The sequence below is a fragment of the Cryptomeria japonica genome, chromosome 2, assembly GCF_030272615.1.
Source record: "Cryptomeria japonica chromosome 2, Sugi_1.0, whole genome shotgun sequence".
NCBI classification, from domain to species: Eukaryota; Viridiplantae; Streptophyta; class Pinopsida; order Cupressales; family Cupressaceae; genus Cryptomeria; species Cryptomeria japonica.
In genome coordinates, this window is record NC_081406.1 from 465,134,724 (window position 1) to 465,155,323 (window position 20,600).

Consider the following 20,600-nt stretch of genomic DNA (forward strand, 5'->3'; position numbering starts at 1 on the left):
TGTGAAAAATTTATGTGTCATGTGTTGTGCATTTTTCATGTGATGATTAAGCGTTCTTTGTTTAAGTGATTATGCATGCAGAGCTAATGGTTATGGTATTGGTGACACACCACATGCATATGTTTATGGTTACAGTAGCTATCAAGTATTAAATGTATTTGAAGTGTTTAGACTTACCGGTCTATGTTGTCTAAAGTCTTACTGTGTTTAACCAGTATTTCCATGGTTAAGTTCAGTAATGAAGACAACCGGTTAGTGTTGTTTTATCTTGAAAAGATAGTTAGAAAGTCTTTGACTATACTGATTCACCCCCCCCTGCCCCCCCCCCCCACTCTCAGTACCAGTAAGGGTATCTGTTTTTCATCATTATTCATGAAAATGGACCTAGTTCATAAGGTCTGACTTTTGGTAAAGTTATGGAATTACTTTGTATCAGTTTTTTGATTGTTAATTCAATAGGTTCACCAAGGGGTGTAAATCTTCTTCTGGGTGCACCTACCCTTGGTGGTCTTGGATTTCTTGATTGTAGTGCATTGGTGTTGTTTATCTGAGTTAGAATCTTACTACCAAGATCAATTGGTCCTTGTAGAGATACTATTGGTTGAGCTCTATTTACAACACATGCATCAACAACTTCATCATTTGTGACATTCTTGTTCCTAGACCTAAATTTTGGTCTTTCATTGTTTGTACTTGTGTTTGGCCCATTGTCTTTGTGGTGTTTCATTATCCCTTTCTCTAATATGCCTCTTTCACATTTGATGCCTTTTTCCATGATGTCTTTAAAATTGTTTAGGAATTGCATTTGTAATGGATACTTAATTGGAGGTACATGATTTTCATTGAAAATGTCTACTTTCTCAGCTTTAGGGATATGACTAAGACATCTGCAGTATAAACCTCTCTAGCTTTGCAAGAATGTAGTAAAAGTTTCTCCTTTCTTTTTCTTTGTTGCACATAAATCTATCAAGGTAACTAGAATATCTATATTGAATGCAAATTTTGATATGAATAACTCAACCAGTTCACCCCACGAAGCAATCTTAGGTGGGAGGTGTGAAAACCATTCTAATGTTGTCCCTCCAAGACTTTTGGAAAATAGCCTCATTAAGTATGTATCATCATGGGCTACCTCGATACATATCATGAAGAATTCACTGACATGATCTCAAGGATCACCTTTCCCTCTATATTTGTCAAAATTTGGAGTTTCAAAATACATGGGAAAAGGTGGCATGTATAATTTTTTGTCAAAAGGATATGGACAAAGGTCCTCCATTGTATAGCTCCTTTTATCATTGATTGTTTGCATATTGGTCATTTGTTTCTGAAGATTCTCCATTTGTTGAGTCAGGCTCTATGTTTGCATCAATGGTGTACTGACTTGATGAGTATTTCTCACAAAAGGAACAATATTGGAGTAACTTGAGCTTCCCGAAATGTAGATTGACCATGTAGTTGTGTACCATAATTCCCACTAGGTTGTGTAAATTATGCAAATAGTGTATTGACATTCAACTGAGTTGATCTTGTTATCCCTTGATTCACATTCTGGCCACTGTAGGTAGATCCACCTAAAACTGAAGGTTGGGTTATACTTGTTGAAGAAGGGTTTTGAGCTATTTTAGCTTGCATTGTTACACTAGGCATTGTTTGAGATTTAACATTAGTACTTGCCAATGCAACTGTTGTTGGTGTTGAAGTTGTAGTTGCTTGAGTATTTTGAGATACACCCTAGGTTGATGTTGCAAGTGTTGCTTGAGTCTGTGTAATAGTAGGTACTCAAGGAACAAAATAAATGCAATGTCACACCTAGCGGCAATATAGCCGAAATGTTCACTCCTGGAGGTAATTTGGCCCCATTTTGGACTAATCGTGTGAGATATTTGTCTCTATATTTATTGATGAGAGCGTTGCAAGATCTTGTTGGGCTACTCCCAATTCTTTTTTACTTAGATTATGTTGTATTTCATCAATGGAGGGCATCATGTTTATGTTTGTTGATAAGTTTACGGGTCTCCAACCCGGTGTTTGTTGATTTGTGGACAAGTTCATATTCCATGTTGGGTTAACCGAAGGGTCATTATTAGGTTCCATCTGATGTTTTGCCTTTTGAGCACATGCTAATGGCATGAATGTTATTTCAACGTGATCTTGACTCTTTAAGACTCTCTAAAATACGAATGCAAGACTCAACTAAATGTAACCAGGTATGCTTCTAAGACTTTCTAAAGACTAAAATGCAGACAATGTAATCTATGAGTGAAGACTTGCTATCAAGGATTTCAGAATTCAAACACAAGATCTTCAGCGTATTGTTGAAATGCTTCAAAATCTTCCTCTTCTTTGATTTGATTTTCGAGGTCTATGTCAATTTGTATTGACTTTCAAACTTCCTCATCTATGACAGCTTTGACTATGTCGTATTGGTCTTGATCAACTATCAATTCTTCAGCAAGAATATTTAAACCGTCAATTATTTCTAATTGAACATTGTTTGACCCAAGATTGGGTTGCTCAAATGGGAATTTCTCATCTCCTTTGAGACCCATATACTAAAGATTATAATGCAAACTATATGGAAAACCTAGGAATGATTGACACTTTGTTTTAAGGAATCTAACGAGGATTTAGAAACTCTACTATAGTCTTTTCAACCAATTGTCTGATGGCTTCCTTTTGAGATGCCTTTTTTTTTTTTTTTTTAATCTTTTTCCTCAATTTTTCATCAAGATGAACAGATTTCTAGATCTCATTATCTATGATGGTCTCAACTATATCGTACTGAGCATGATCAACTTTTAGTTTCCAAGCAAGGTTGTCCAAACTATCAATTATTCCTAATTGGTCATTGTTTGGCCCAAGATCGGGTTGCTCAGATGGAAATTTGTCATCTACTTTCAGACCCATGTATTGAGGTATGTTTCTTAGACTCTAATGCAATACTTAATTCTATGTGAGTGGATGCAACTTGATTGAAGACTACTCTTTTTGTGATGTGAGGACTTGTGCAAAAACTTTGTGCAGTATGATGACACTAAAGGACTTATACATTAACTAGATGTCTACGACTTAAGATCACTTGAGAAAGACATGTTTTTTATCTTTGAATTTTGCAAAAGTTTTGGTTTGATGTTGGTGTTGATGTTGACACTTGACTTTGTTGAGGGACTTGATCTTGTTGATGTTTTGACTAAACCTGGTTGAGGTTCCACTTTGTTTTTGGTATTTTCTAAAATGTTTGAATTTGGTGAAATGTAGCAAAGGACACAATAGACACATCAAAAAGAATAATAACACAAAAATAATACTTGTTTAAAGAACTTTTTCAAATTCTCATGAATGTTGGAGTCTTTTTCAAAACCCCATTTTGTTTTCGTTGTAATTGGTCAATCAATAGAACATCAAGCAGACTCTCTTAATGGTCAAAAGGTCACAAGTATTACCACAAACTACATCTTGATACTCCATTAGCTCAAACAACCCTATCACACCCTAGGGTGCGCCCATTTTTTTACCTTTTTTAGGAAATTAGACCAGAGAAGATTGCTCCTCCATTGGCCTATTATCCTAGGAGATATATGGTGAGTGTCTTGGGGGGAAATTGTTCCCCACCCTTGCACTTTGATAATCCAAGTGTCTAGTTATTGACTTAGTTGGGCTTCTAATTTCTAAGGTGTTTAGAAAGAGTTCCGTTCGAGTGGTCACAATCAGCATTGTTTTACACTCTGTTGAGGGAGGTCTCCCAGTTTGTAGAAGTTACCCTCTATAGATTTTAACATACCGTATAGGCACTAAGGGAGACATAATGTTGTTGTGACAACATGTAACACTCATCGCATATGATTTTTATCACATACACATTTATTTCGAGTGGCTTGGATTACTTGGCTTTAGTCGTTGCCACTTAGGTCGTTCCCTCTCACTTGGCCTTATGGGATACTTGGGAGGAGAGCCTTCTAAAGGTGTTATCCTAATGTAGTAAATGAAATAAAGCATGAAAAAGGTGGATATGACTTTTTGATTACCCAAAAAAGGGGAGAGCATATACCTATCATCTTTAAGACATGAAGATCAATGATTCCTTTTAAACCTTCATTGCAATGTTTTCTAAACATTAGAGATGTTACTCCAAAAAGGCATGGGGTTCATTTTAACCATCATAGAAATGATGAAAATTGTATTGTTCTTTTTAACAACACCAAAAGAATTTTTCTACTCTAACCCTGTAGAGAAAATAACGTTAGTAGACATATGGTGGACTATCCAGGCTAATTTTCTCAGTTAAAAATCTATATATTTTCACAAATAGAGAGCAATCTTGATAAAAACTAGAACTAAATAGAGATAGAATGCAAAAAACCTAAACTAGCAATTGCGAATTACTATGATAGAAATTGCAAACTGGTATCTGAGCAATTATGTAGCAATATTAGGTTTATTGCTCATCAATTAAATGCAAAAAGAAATTTTTTATTTAGTTTTAAATAAACAACAACAAAATACAGAAGATAGAAATTTGATTCTGTAATGATTTTATTCAAAATCAAATGAGCCATCACATTAATGTCATCATAAAATTTGTATTTGGCAATTAAATAAATCATAACGATTATTTAACTAAGGAAATTTTTGCAATTAATTAAATAATTGATATTTAATTAATAATTGAGATAGGGTTAATTGATTTAATGATGAAATGATAAGAATTTGATAATTAAAAATGTTAAATGTTCTGATCAGAAAAAATATTTAACTTAATCAAATAATTAAAGAATTACTTAATTAAATAGATGAATAATTAGTGTAGAATTAATGAGATATTTTTAGGTGTCTACACTAATATTATTAGATAATTGTATAAATATAATTTTTTAAATTAAATAATTAATTAAAAATATTGAAAATAAATTAAAATAAAATATTAAAAAATGAATCTATTATTTAATAATTAAAATTTATTAAATATAAAAAAAATTATTAATAGATCTTAAGGAAAATTAATTTATTTTAATAATATATGTTGTTTTATATTTTATAAAATAATAGTAAATATAATAGTTTGAAATAAAATAAAATAAATTATAATAAATGAAATAGCTTTAAAACTGATATCATTTTAGATTTTCTCAAGACTATTGAAAATACCTATACCAATTTATATAATGTATACAATAATATTATAAAAAATATATAATATTCTAAATACGATTATTCTCAAGTAAATAAAATAATCTAAACTTGTATATGTACATCGTGTAGAGTTTGAACTCAACGCGATGTTGCATTAATTAGATAACGAAAAATGACAATTAATAGATAACGAAAATGGCAATGAATTTATGAAATTGCCAATAAAATATTTAGTTTTCCATAAATAACAAAATATTAGCCAATAAAATTAAATAATTTTCAAATGGTAGATAAAAATTGCTAATACACTATAAGGGGCAGAAGAAGCAATAAACAGAAGAGAGAGGATAGAGCCAAAGAGAAGGGTATTATTGGTGTGCTGGATTACATAAAGAAAACCAAGGGAGGAGGAGTCTCCCTTGGAAATCAATGAAAAGAACAACATGGAATGTCAGGGGTCTGTCGGCCCCTGACAAAAAACGCTTGGTCAAGAGGGCTTTTCAAAGAATTTCAGGAGACATCATCATGTTGCAAGAGACCAAGCTCAATGAAGAAAAAGATTTCTTTGTCAAATCTTTAAGTAGGATGTGGGATAGTGTCTTTCAAGAGGCAAAAGGCTCCATGGGTGGACTGGCGACTCTATGGAATCCAAATAAAGTGACAGTAGAATTGATTAATAAGCAAGATAATTGGATGCACTGTAAAGCAAGAACATTGCAGGAAGATTTGGAATTCTCCCTAATCAATGCTTATGGACCAAAAAAGACAGGAAAAGAAAAGGGTTTGGAAAGAAATTATAGATCAGATCAGAATGTTCGATCCAAAGAAAACAATTGTAGCAGGAGATTTTAATGCAATCCTCAACAATGATGAAAAAGGTGGAGTTTTAAGAATGAATACCCGAGTGATGGAAGATTTCAGAGATTTTGTAGAAAATAATAACCTTTTTGATGTTGTTCCTAAAACTGGAAATTTCACTTGGACCAATAGGAGGGAAAACTTTGCAGAATTTCTGAGAGATTGGATAGAATATTTGTTGGTTCGTTTTGGATAAGAGGTAGTTTTGATCTGGAATCAAAAATCTAGCCCATAACACTTTCAGACCATTACTTGGTTCAGTTAACTTGCACAATACCATTGATGAAGGTGAAAGGCAACTTCAAGTTCTTAAGCATGTGGTGGAGAGATTCAAACTTTGAAGAAAACATGGAAAAATGGTGGAAAGAATGTAAAGATATTAAAGGCACTCCTAGTTTTTGTTTTGTTCAAAAGTTAAAATATCTCAAAAACAAGATCAAAATATGGAACGTGGCTTCCTTCAAGAACATCTTTGCTGAAAAAATTAGAGTGGAAGAGGATCTAAATAGGATTAATAATCTGGTGATAGAGAAGGGGATGACAAATGAAGAATTCTATGAAGAGAATTCCCTTAAAGCGGAATTGGCAAAAATACTCTCGAGAGAAGAAATGTATTGGAGGGACAGATCTAGGGAATTATGTCTTAACAACAAAGAAACAAAGAAGAAGAAAGAGTCGCTGTCTTAACAACAAAAAAACAAAGAAGAAGAAAGAGTTGTTGTCTGCAGATCGCTGTCTGTAGTTGCTTTGTTTTGTATGAGCTATGGATGGAAAAGTGTCAACCTCCCCTTTGCCCGCAAAATGTAGTGGAGAGTCAAAGAAACAGAAACAGAAGGAGAAGAAGAATTTGCAAAAGAGAGCCCTACACAGGAGGCAGAATCTCCACCACAGCCTGCAGATGTATCATGACAAGCATAAGCACGAGCATAGTCCCAAGCTCAAGAAAAGGTTCCTTGTATCGGCGTCCTGCCTTGCCGAAATGCTGCAGCCCACACCTAATCTACGTAATGCAGCTTATTTAAGTGTAATTCAATCTCTTACAATGCGTCTTTGTTTTTATCGCGGCTGGAAAATCCAACAAATGATGTGCAGGGAAATAATTGGTCGTGTTCTTGAGATGGTGTTTCACTCCTTGTGTGCAATGTTTTAGTTTGACCCAGTTTGCCACCATATTTCTCCTCATATTTTTAATGTATGCGAAAATGCATGCAGTTTAGAATGAAAAAACTTTCTTTTGCCAGAGGATGTTTCCTTGTGTCATAAGCTTTTTTCTATTTGTATGGGTTCATGATTTATCATTCTTATGTATTTTCAACTCAAATTTAGATGATGTTTTAGTGTATGCGAAAACCCCTTCTATTTTTCTTTTTCCCCTCTTTCAAGAGGATGTATAATTCTAGCTATATCCAATCTTATGTATTTGCAACTCAGATTTAGATGATGATTTAGTGTATGCGAAAACCCCTTCTATATTTTTTTCCCCTCTTTCAAGAGGATGTATAATTCTCGCTGTATCCAATTTTCAATTCACTTGGGTTTATCACCGGAGACCTAAACCCACAAGAATTGAACACTTTCCTTTTGGTGATTGCTCCAACTTTTACACTACAGTTCCATTGATGGTTTTAATTTTTACAATGGCTTAGGTTTTGTTATGGAATATAACTGAGGCCTTATTTATAAATTTGGAGTGGGTAGGGTTGTATAGTTCAAAGCAACATAAGGTAAATGGAAAAAACAAATCATCTAGTTGAATGCTTGCATGAGTGTACTCTCATACATCAAAATGGTGTCTTGTTTGGTGGTGATCTTAAAAAACTGATATCTTGTTTGGTGGTGATCTAGTATAGGAGTTGTCCTCCTAATTTTCTTTTTAGATGTTTATGAAGTTATCTGATTGTCCGTGAACTTGAAGTTTGGAAGATATATAACATTTTTTCAGCTTTACATAGGGTAGAATAATCCCCTACTCTAGGGGCATTTGTTGTTCTATACTTAAGTCTTAACAGCTTCAGCTGATATCGTAGTTAATGAACACTTATTGTAAAGACATGTCAATAACAATGTAGTGTTTGTAGCCAAATGAAGAAATACATCATATAAATGTAAACCAAATTCTTTGTTAATGGTGGACATTATTATAATTTCTTGGATTATATTTCATGCTTGTGTGCACTTCATGTCTTATGGTACTTATGTATACTTGCTTCATGCCTTAAGTGAATTCATGTGTATACTTCATGTGTACACTTCATGCTTTACATGTATTCGTGCCTTATGTGTATATTCTATGTTTTGCATGGATGCTTCTTGCCTTATGTAATTCATTTGTATACTTTGTACTTTACACCTTATGTGTATTCGTGTGTATGACTAATGCCTTATGTATTCATCTGTATGCTTCATACTTGATGTATTGGATTCATTCATTAAGTGTTTCTGTATACCTTTCTCATGTATGCTTCTGCCTCTATGTGTATTGCCACCCATGTGCTCATCCATGGATGTGCTTTGTATCTTATGCAATTGTTTCATGTACTTTCAGCATGAATTCTTTTTGTTTTGAACGAATGCCCCTTATCTTACATGTTTCAACATGATTGAATATGCTTAGTTATTCCATGAGTATGCTTTATGAGTACTTATAAATGGGGTGATTGCTTTAAATCACCTAGGCCCTTCTTTTTGCAAACATGGGTTTCATACTCCTAATAACATGGGAAGGACAACATAGGGATTACTAAAACATGACGATACTATGAAAATCTATAGGATGGAAGAATGTGTAAGAGTAATATAGGAAGGAAGAGTGTGTAAGAGTACAATTGCTCAAACCATGAGGTGATAATATAGGAACTTGATGAGTATAGAGATTTTGCGCATAAATCGTCATAAGAGGAGAAAGGAAACATGTTGAGAATGCAGTCAAACAAAGATAATATTAGCCATATTCAATTTATTCCTGATATATTTAATACCAATCTACCACCTAAGTTTACCAATACGTCAATATCCAATCATAACAATCTATATGGTTATAGACTGTATGACACGAAGGAGTGATACCAGACTTAATTAATTGAGATCTTATTCATTACCCACCTCTATTTGGTAACTATGATATTAGTGACATTCACGCTACCCACTGAAATTTTTAATTGACTAAATATTTTCCAATATTAATACATACTCTTTATGGATGTTAAGATTAAGCCAAGTTATTATTATTAACGTTTCATGTTGTCATCTAGATCAAACATCTTGCACATTCCCTAATTAATACAACCTCTACATTTTGGGAAATTTATCCCTCTAATTGGGGATTGAGACATATTCATCCAACAAATTATAAATCAATAAATTTAGACATATCTCATATGTGTATTTCTCTCATGAACAGTATGTAATGATAGAGTAAAATCATCATTTGTGGTTTCCTTACAATAACTCCTGTAATCAGAAGTGATACTCAAAAACAGTATTTATCATTTCAGAAACTGCTTATCACAAATTATTATGTTCAAAATTTGTACCAAGCGTGATTGAACATAATCATCTTCCACGTTATCAAACCCCTTTACAAATGTTATAGCAATTTATCATCTCTCGAGCAATGGTGTTAGGCTACAACTACCATACAAAACAACAATATTCAGTGAACAAATTTCTAAGGGCCCCATTCTATAAGGCATAGGCAGCATGATAATCTCACAATTAAGGTCTTTTTTCAAATCATCATATTGCCAACCTAACCAGTTTTTGCAAACACATTTGGATGGCCTTGATCCTTTCCTCTAGAAGAGAGCGGGCTTGTCTTATGTTAAATCATGCCAATTTCCCACTATTGGTTATAACTCACACTCAAGGTAAAAGCATATATGCCTTAATTCAAACCTACAACATGTAGTAATATTAGAGTAGAGTCATATTGAGCACTACCATTATGATCACCCTAATTTGAAATTGTTTGAGGACAAGCAATCTGGGGAAGGGAAGACTGTCATGTCCCCACATTTATAGTAGAAATAATTAATATAGTTTTTGCCATATAAAATTATATGTTAAAAACATATCAAAATTATATTATATCAGATTAACATCAAAATAATATTATATATTATCAATTTACATTTTATATTGAATGATGTTATTATATTAACAATAAATAATATTATATTATCAATTTACATTTTTTATTGAATGATTTTATTATATTAACAATACACATTATATTATAATGGTGCTTTGTATTAAAACTTATATTATTTTTGTTAACCAATTAACCCCTATATTTACCAAGGCCCAATAACCATTCTTTAAAGGGTGGTTTGAATAGTTCCAAATCGGGTTTTATATGAAGTGATGTTCTTCTTGAAAAGAGTCGTCAGAAATAGAGGGACATCAATTCTTCAAAAAGGGGGGTGCTGCCTATTAGCAGACCATCGTGGCTCTTCACCACATGGGGAGGTAGGATAAATACCCCCCTATACAAATGGGAATAGGGAGAATACAGGAGGGGAACAAGAAAGTCAGATCTGCTAGCAAGGATAGAGAAATGTACAGAAACTGCCAGCAAGGATAATAAAAGAGAAGAGGGCCTGTAATGGAATATAATAGCTGATATTATATATATAAAATTTTATATGGTCTTAATTAAATTAATGGAATTAATATGATATAAAGTTCAGAAGCAAATAATGCATAATTATTAAGATAGCATTAAAATGATTATACATGAGAACACTATTAGGCATAAGACACACACATATATATATGTTAATGAATTTAGAAGGAATAAGGCAATCAAATTCAGTTTGTATAAGTTGCTATAATACTGTACCATGCTAATAACATAAAATACAACAATAACAATTAATGAATAATTCTGATTTAAAGTAATACTAACAGAAATAACTGTTAACAATCTAATATAAGACACTAAGGCAATATAATATGATGAAGTATAATAACTATGTCAAGTACCAATTGATTATCATAATTAGTTCAACTGAATGACAAATATGACTTCATTGGAATATTACAAAAGGTTCTTTGTAAATGAGGGACTCTCTTATGTATGCCACTCCATAGTGGATGCCTAACATGTGCCACATGGAGCCAAGAGGGGTGAAGCATCTGCTCTTGGGCTTAAGAGAGAAGGCGGTTGTGATGAGGGGGAATGGTGATAGAACACCTCGTTGGGTACGCCACTCCATGATGGATGCCTAACACCTGCCATATGGAGCCAAGGGGGATATGGTATTCTACCGTTGGGCCTAGGAGGGATGGTTTCTAGGACACCCTATCCAGCTAATGGACTAAAGGAATTTATTAGTAACTAACTTACAAACTAACTTTATATAATAATCTGATCTCATTTAGGAAATATAATAATATGATTATATCCTGAGTTACCGGGTTCGGCCCCCTAGACCCTTGATACTGGTCCAGTATGGTCCTCTTCGGGGTTCGGGTCCGGTTCACCTATGGTTTGGACAAGGTTTGTGGTTCACGGGCCTGGTTTGAACCAGGGTGAACCCAAGACGACTCAGGGTCGAACCCAAGAGGACCCAAGACGAACCCAGGGGTCTAACAGTCCAAAAATGGATTTTTTTGTTGCAATTTTTTTTTTTTTGAATTCCACCACATAAAAAATTAAAATGACCCTATGTCTCAAGCCACACACCTATGCATCTTACAACCAAGAGAGAAGCACAAGTCTTTATGAAAGAACAAGTCAGAAATCACAATTCCCGTATGGGAGAATGCACCTTGATCAGAATTTTGACTTCTTTGGCCTTGTTCCCGACATCTTAAAAAAGCAGAAAATTGATGCACGCCATGGAGTTCCATGTGGGTTTGAAGGTTGTAATCTGGTGTTGGCAGCGGGGGCACATCCCCTCGACCCCACCCTCTACAGTGACAGGGAGCATGCCCTGGGCGTTGCCCCAGGACCCTGCGAGGGGCACTGCATATATATATATATATATATATATATATATATATAATTTACATGTTTTTGTACTAATGAACCCAAACCCCTTTTCAAAATTTTGCCGTACCGGCGTACTGGGTTCTTCAAACCCAAACCAGTGCCTGAACCCGAACCGGTAACTTAGATTATATCCCACAATTATAATTCTAATAGTCATTAATATAGCAAATTTGATATCATTTAATATAGTTCATGTTTCAGTTTAAGTGTTATTTCATATATGTTCTCTAATTTTGTTGTAGGAAAACAGTATACAAAGGTACACCTATAAAACCCAATTACCTATTTATAGATTTGGCCAAATTTAGGTTAAATTATTGTGTAACTAATTAGGGGACACTACAGTGGTATCAGAGCATGATTCTCCTAGCCTGTTGGACAAAACAACTACTCAGTTATGACTAATTACTCCAGTCTCTTCTCAAATAAATAAAAAATTGAATTGGTTAGGCCAACATTGCATTCTTATGAGTGTGCCTTTACCTGCTTCGTGTCTTATGTGTTTCTTATGTGTTTTGAGCATGCCTACTCCATGGGTGTTTTATATGTACACTTTCCTGATGTATACCTTGTGCTTGCACCATGTCTATCATGTGTCTAGCATATGTGTTTTATATCTTATGTGTATTTGTGTTACTTCATGAATGAGATGTTTTCAGATGTCTATTCCATGAATACCTCTCTCTTGTATGCTTCATGATCGATGTGTCTTTAGCATGTCCACTCCACGAGTACCTTTCTCATATATTCTTGTACCTTTTGTGTATTTATGTATTACTTCATGGTTTACATGTATGATTCATGTCTTGCATGTATTCATATGTATGGTTCATGCTTTACATAGCTCCTTCATGCCTTGTGTGCATTACTTCATGCCTTGCATATAGTCATGTATGTTGTTACTTGGCTTACATGTATCCATTATTTCATGCCTGTGTGCACTTCATGTCTTATGGTACTTATGTATACTTGCTTCATGCCTTAAGCGAATTCATGTGTATACTTCATGCGTACACTTCATGCTTTACATGTATTCGTGCCTTATGTGTATATTCTATGTTTTGCATGGATGCTTCTTGCCTTATGTAATTCATTTGTATACTTTCTACTTTACACCTTACGTGTATTCGCGTGTATGACTCATGCCTTATGTATTCATTTGTATGCTTCATACTTGTTGTATTGGATTCATTCACAAAGTGTTTCTGTATACCTTTCTCATGTATGCTTCAACCTCTATGTGTATTACCTCCCATGTGTTCATCCATGGATGTGCTTTGTATCTTATGCAATTGTTTCATGTACTTTCAGCATGAATTCTTTTTGTTTTGAACGAATGCCCCTTATCTTACATGTTTCAACATGATTGAATATGCTTAGTTATTCCATGAGTATGCTTTATGAGTACTTATAAATGGGGTGATTGTTTTAAATCATCTGGGCCTTTCTTTTTGTAAACATGGGTTTCATACTCCTAATAACATGGGAAGGAAAACATAGGGACTATTGAAACATGATGATACTATGAAAATATATAGGATGGAAGAATGTGTAAGAGTAATATAGAAAGGAAGAATGTGTAAGAGTACAATTGCTCAAACCATGAGGTGATAATATAAGAACTTGATGAGTATAGAGATTTTGCGCATAAATCGTCATAAGAGGAGAAAGGAAACATGTTGAGAATGCAGTTAGACAAAGATAATATTAGCCATGTTCAATTTATTCATGATATATTTAATACCAATCTACCACCTAAGTTTATCAATACGTCAACATCCAATCATAACAATCTATATGGTTACAAACTGTACGACACGAAGGAGTGATACCAGACTTAATTAATTGAGATCTTATTCATTACCCACCTCTATTTGGTAACTATGATATCAGTGACATTCACGTTGCCCACTGAAATTTCTCATTGACTAAACATTTTCCAATATTAATATATACTCTTTATGGATGTTAAGATTAAGCCAAGTTATTATTATTAACTTCTCATGTTGTCATCTAGATCAAACATCTTGCACTTTCTCTAATTAATACAACCTCTACATTTTGGGAAATTTATCCCTCTAATTGGGGATTCAGACATATTCATCCAACAAATTATAAATCAATAAATTTAGACATATCTCATATATGTATTCCTCTCATGAACAGTATGTAATGATAGAGTAAAATCATAATTTGTGGTTTCCTTACAATAACTTGTGGAATCAAAAGTGATACTCAAAAATAGTATTTATCATTTCACAAACTGCTTATCACAAATTGTTATGTTTAAAATTTGTACCAAGCGTGACTGAACATAAATCATCTACCACGATATCAAACCCCTTTACAAATGTTATAGCATTTTATCATCTCTCAAGCCATGGTGTTAGGCTACAACTACCATACAAAACAACAATATTCAGTGAACAAATTTCTAAGGGCCCCATTCTATAAGGCATAGTCAGCATGATAATCTCACGATTAAAGTGTTAGGCTACAACTACCATACTAAAGCTCTATAATTTGTTTATGTAAGTTTTAAACTGAGTCTATTTTCTTCTTTGTTTCAGTATGCTAGTGTTCTTCAGCATTTTAATTAGCAGAGATAAATATTTATGCTGATTTAAATAATAAATAATTTTTACTTTGAAACTTTTCTTTGCTTCTCATTGATCTATGCTTTTTGAGTCATGGATACTTGAGACTTTTGTTTATTACAATACATCCGTCATTCTATGCTTTTTTATGTAGATCATTGTGGATTTCTCATTGATCTTGTAAAAGCCTCTAAATTATTTTGATTTCTTTTCTCAGGTGCATTAAACTGCTGGTCCTTTGAATCAGACAGAGAGCATGAATGTACAGGTAACCGATAGAGTTCTCAGCTGCTCTTTCCAAGAAATTTTTACTCGTTACGTTGTCAAATATGTAGGCATCTTTCATGATTAAATTTGTATGCTGAAGTTGCTTATACTGGCAGTCACATACGTCCACTCCACCTCATTCTACAAGAAACAGGACAAATTCTAACAATTTAGAGGATTATGATACAGATAACATAGACACACAGGATGCGGATCTAATGGTAGGATTTTCTCCAATCTCCATTGTTTCTAGTTTTTGTGAAGATATAACTTCTCTTGCCCAATACTTTGTTGCATAATATTATAAGTTTGGGTATCAATGGTTGCAGAGACAAACATATCAGCCAGCTACTATTAAAGTTGAGAATAACCCTAGCTAGGATGAGCAGTCCAGTCCAATGCAAGAGAAGAGGACAAGAGATACTATATCTTTGCCATGGCGAGAAGGACTTCGGCCTTGAAAGTCAACCATCCGACATTCTTCTCAAGATTTTGAAGACCAGGAATGCACAGAGGAGGAAGATGATAGAAACAAAGGGGAGGCTGGGATGAAGGAGAGGAAGATGAAGTTGATGAAGTTGAGGAAGAGGGTGAGGAGGGTAAAGAACAAGAAGGAAGGAGACGGTATGCTCTCCGAAAATGCACTGAGATGAGGAGGTTTTCTCTTGAAAAAGAAGAAAAGCAACGACTACAGTCTCCACCATGAAAAGTACTGCATAAAGGAATGGGAATAAAAAAATGCATGTGATGCGAGATGAGGTGGCTCAAGGGCGAAAAAACATCATTGTGCACAAAGAGTTGATGATTCAGATGATTCTCTTCTTGTGGATGAGATGGATCAGGGTCTTGTTGGTTCATCATCATGGATGCATGTGGGAAATACAAACTTTGGTTAGCAATGGGTTTGTGGCGGACTTGACATGCATAACGCAACTGCATGGGGTTTGAAAGTTGCAGCATCTGGATGGGGACACCAAGGTGATACGTTTGGCTATGGAGGAGTAGGTGCACAACCTAGTGAGCCTAGTTCAAAAGGTGGAGCTGACATTCAACCCTTGCAGGTTGATGAAACAGTGAGTTTTGATGATATTGGAGGGCTTTCTGACCACATTGATGCATTGAAAGAAATGGTTTTTTTCCCTCTTCTCTATCCTGATTTCTTTGCAAATTATCACATCTCTCCTCCAAGGGGAGTCTTATTGTGTGGTCCTCTAGGAACTAGAAAACCATTGATTGCAAGGGCTTTAGCATGTGCAGCTTCCAAGGCAGGACAGAAAGTAAACTTTTACATGCGAAAGGGAGCTGATGTGCTCAGCAAGTGGGTTGGGGAAGCTGAGCGGCAGCTGAAATTACTTTTTGAAGAAGCACAAAGGAACCAACCATCCATAATATTTTTTGATGAAATAGATGGTCTTGCCCCAGTGAGGTCTAGTAAACAAGAACAAATTCACAATTCTATTGTATCTATGCTTCTTGCTCTAATGGATGGTCTAGACTCTAAAGGTCAAGTTGTGTTTATTGGAGCGACAAACAGGATTGATGCTATTGATGGAGCTCTTCGCCGGCCTGGTCAGTTTGATCATGAATTTGTATTTTCCTTACCCGATTGTAAAGCACGAGCTGAGATATTAAAGATCTACACAAGAAAGTGGAAGAATCCTTTATCAGAGGAATTAAGAATGGAATTAGCAGCAGCTTGTATGGGGTATTATGGTGCTGATTTAAAAGCTTTGTGCACAGAAGCTGCAATTAATGCTTTCCGTGAGAAATATCCTCAAATATACACTAGTGATGATAAGTTTGTCATAGATTTGGATTTTGTGAAAGTAGAGAAGCATGATTTCTTGGAAGCTATGTCTACTATTACTCCTGCTGCCCATAGAGGTGCAACAGTACAGTCAAGGCCATTGTCCCTAGTAATAGCTCCATGCTTACAAGGACAACTAAAAATAATCAGTGATTATATTTTTGACATCTTCTACTTAGTGGCCAAGGGTGATAAAAAAGATTCGCTGAATGAGAGTTCGCGCCATCTTGCCAAGTTACTTGGATTTCCCTATGGTTCTTCCATTCCATTTGTTTACAGACCAAGACTTCTACTTTGTGGGAAGGAGGGTGCTGGCTTGGTACGATTAGAAATTGCTTTCATAGATGTTTACACATCTATAACATTAGTTTGTTTTTTAAAACTTTTGAATTGGCTGGCTTCTAATCTAGCTACATTTCTGAATGATGCTATATTTCTACTTTTCTTGCCAGGATCACATTGGCCCTGCAGTTTTACACGAATTAGAGAGGTTCCTTGTGCATTGTCTTGGGCTTCCATCACTTTTGTTCGGCCCAAGTGCACAGACCCCTGAGGAAGCACTAGTACACATTGTGGGAGAAGCAAGGAGGACTACTCCTATCTTGTATCTGCCTCAACTTCAACTTTGGTGGGAGACGGTGTGTATATCATTACATTAGTACACTTATACTTTTAAAGCTCTATGCCTTTGGGATTTCCTGTGATATATTTGAAATCACTTTGTTTTTATTGCTAGAGCTTCCTAAAATGACTATATATCTGATTTTGTTTGTTTGACTGAGCTTCATAGGCCCATGATCAGCTAAGAGCTGTTCTACTATCTATACTGGAAGAATTGCCTCAGACCTTCCTTTATTACTTCTTGCAACCTCCTCTGTACCCTCTGATGAATTGGATGGAGAAGCTGCATCCTTGTTTGGTCGTCGCTATATGTATGTATCAAGGACATCATTGTCTTAGTTTTTGTATTGTTTCTGCTTAGTTTGTTCAAGATTATGCTAAGGCATGTGAATCCATTCTGTATAGCATTGAGTGCCAGGTACCTCGTTAGCTTCTGACTCTGTATAAATTGAATTTGTCATTGAATTGAGTGTACATGAATTCAATGGTATCTGGTACACCTTGAATGCATTGCAAATTTTATTTTGGTTTAGTATAATAGAAGGTAAAATCCTGAATGGATTACATTCTTTTGCTTTATGTGCAGTTACCAAGTAGAAAAACCAAGTTCAGATGACAGGTGTAGATTCATCTCGCAACTAGTTGATGATGTTCTTACTATCCCTTATCAACAAGTAGTAATTACTCCTAAAAAGAATGTTTCTAATCCTGAACTTCCAAAGGTACCAAAAGCAGCAAGAGGACCAAGTGAAACTGAGCTACGTGCCAAGGTAGAAGCAGAGGAGCATGTTATTCGACGACTCCGAATGTGTCTTCGGGATGTCTGCAGCAGGTTTTGTAGTGATGCATCAATCATTATTTGATTCATTTGTTGAGGATGTGTTTACCAAGTGAAAATTAATTTTGAGTGCTTATATGTATCCACATACAATGTGCAGACTTCTGTATGAAAAACGGTTCAATGTCTTCCATTACCCTGTCATGGATGAAGACGCTCCTGACTATTATGCAATAGTTCAAAATCCAATGGATATCACTACTTTACTGCAACGAGTAGATAATCGACGTTACTTGACATGCTCAGCATTCCTGCAAGATGTGGAACTAATTCCAGCCAATGCAAAAGTAAGCATGATTGGACATGCCTATGATCCTATCAGCTTTATGGGGTTGAACAAAAATTTGTTTTCCATTCATTCCTGATAATAAATATCATTAGTTTCGCATAACAGGCATATAATGGTGATGACTGGAATGGAGCTCGAATTGCAATGGAGCTCGAATTGTCAGCAGAGCATATGCACTAAGGGATGCGGTATGGTTAAATATGCTAATAATAGAGACATACAGTAATCGAAGTTCAAATGTTTTATGTCAAGTAGTAAGCATTTATTGTTCACTTTGCTAATCCTTGTCTTACGCATAATCAGATTCTTGGCATGCTTTCCCAAATGGATCCTGCACTAGTTGCCTTTTGTGATAAAATTGCTGCTCAGGGTGGGCCAACTCGTTTGTCAGAGGATTCAACTACAAATTTTCCTTCGAATCCTGTTGCTCAACCAGTTCATATTACAAGAGCAAGTGAATGCTTACGCAACGTTCAGCCTGATATGAATGTATCTCAAAGTTATGAGGTCTTGAAGCGCTCAAAGCAGAATAGTGATCCTGATCAAGGTGGAATTATGCTTTGCACCATGCCACTTGTAATCCTTTTTTATTTTTGATATTTAGAATTAGAAGCACAATTGTATTGAAATTCTTAGAATGTGTTTTTTCAACAGGTAAGGTTGTGGCTGGGGACTCTGATCCATTTGCTGAGGACAGATCACAACCCATGGAGATTGATACTCCTGGGCAGAATACTCTAAAAACAAAATGCCTTCATGGTAGTGTGACAAATGAGGCATTTAAAGGTGTGCAGCAATGTGAGGCAAATAATCAAGAAGAAATAATGAATCAACCGGAACGCAAATCCTCTTCCAAAGTGCCAATAAGCAATCACTTGTCAGAACTGATTGAATCAATAGAAGATAATTTGTGAAATGTACCGAAGGTTATGGAATCTCAGAAACTTGAAAGACTTTATGCTCTAATTTGTCGAAGGGTGATATCCTTAGCAGATGCGAACAAACCAACAATTATTAAATTCTTGAAGGACTTCTCATCTGATGAAAGCAATTTTCATAGATAGTTTTGTAACCGAATGTCCTATGAAGTTTATTTGGGGCTCTAATTTGTCGAGGGGTGATATCATTGAAAGATGTGGACAAAACTATGATTTTTAAATTTTTGAAGGACTTCTCATCCGATGAAAGAAATTTTTAAAGAGAGTTTTGTAACGGACTGTCCTATGAACTGCTATGTTACCAGAAACGCGACGGGAGAACTTCGTTTCGTGTTTTCCCCGTCGCGAACGGCGGTTTCCAAACTGCTGTCTCACAGTCAGAGAAATTTAAAGGAGTGAATTTTGCAGTGAAGACCTTAATCTTACTACAGGGGAAATAAGAGAAGATATCATTAATACTGTGATATATGCACAGGAAATCTTGGTAATACATAGGTTTCAGTGAGAATATGCTCACTTTGTAAACAGATTTCTTCATGATATTGTTCTCTTTCGGGTTGAATAAATTGATTTTTTGTTATTGTCTCCATGGATGAGTGTGCATTGCTTTCAAATTGATATGTCAAGGACATTGATATTGGTCTTCTTACTCTTTCTGAGTTGCATTTTCCATTTACTGTCTTCATTCAAGGAATGGATTAATCTGGTCTAAATGGAATATGGAGTAATGTATGTTCATCTTTGGATTTCTCGGAAGAATTGCAGAAAGTGTCTATTGGTGGGAGTGTTTCTATAATGTAATAATACAAAGGCGCCCCTTGGATGTGAATTTGTAGTGTCATGATGAGTCTCTGCATGGTTTGGTATTTGACTTTGTTGCCCGGATGAAGCACTGATCTGAGTAGTTATTTGTTCAAAGGTCTAAGCATTCATTGGAATTCAAAGATGAATCATTTGAGCACTTTATTTTCAGTTATGTTCTTTGCTTTGTTAGCTTAGGATTCTTCATGTTCTTTGATTTAAGAAGTGAGATAGTCAAGAACAATGTCAGTTTGAGAAAATCTTGCATATTATTTTATATCTGCTTCTTGTTGCTGAATAATATATCATTTTTGATAAGGGATACCTTTAGGTCTAGCAGAGCCTAAAGAGCAAAAGGTGTCAACCTTTGGGTTGAGTTTTGTTCATTGGCCAAACTAACATTTAAAATCAAGAATAAGTAATCGCAAAGCTTTAGGTTTTAATGGGTGCAATTTT

General features: G+C 35.0%; 1 pseudogene; it reads left to right on the forward strand.

Annotated features, from left to right (window-relative positions):
* The first annotated feature begins 6,754 nt into the window (after positions 1-6,754).
* Positions 6,755-19,469, forward strand: LOC131054206 (ATPase family AAA domain-containing protein At1g05910-like; annotated as a pseudogene).
* Positions 19,470-20,600: the final 1,131 nt, after the last annotated feature.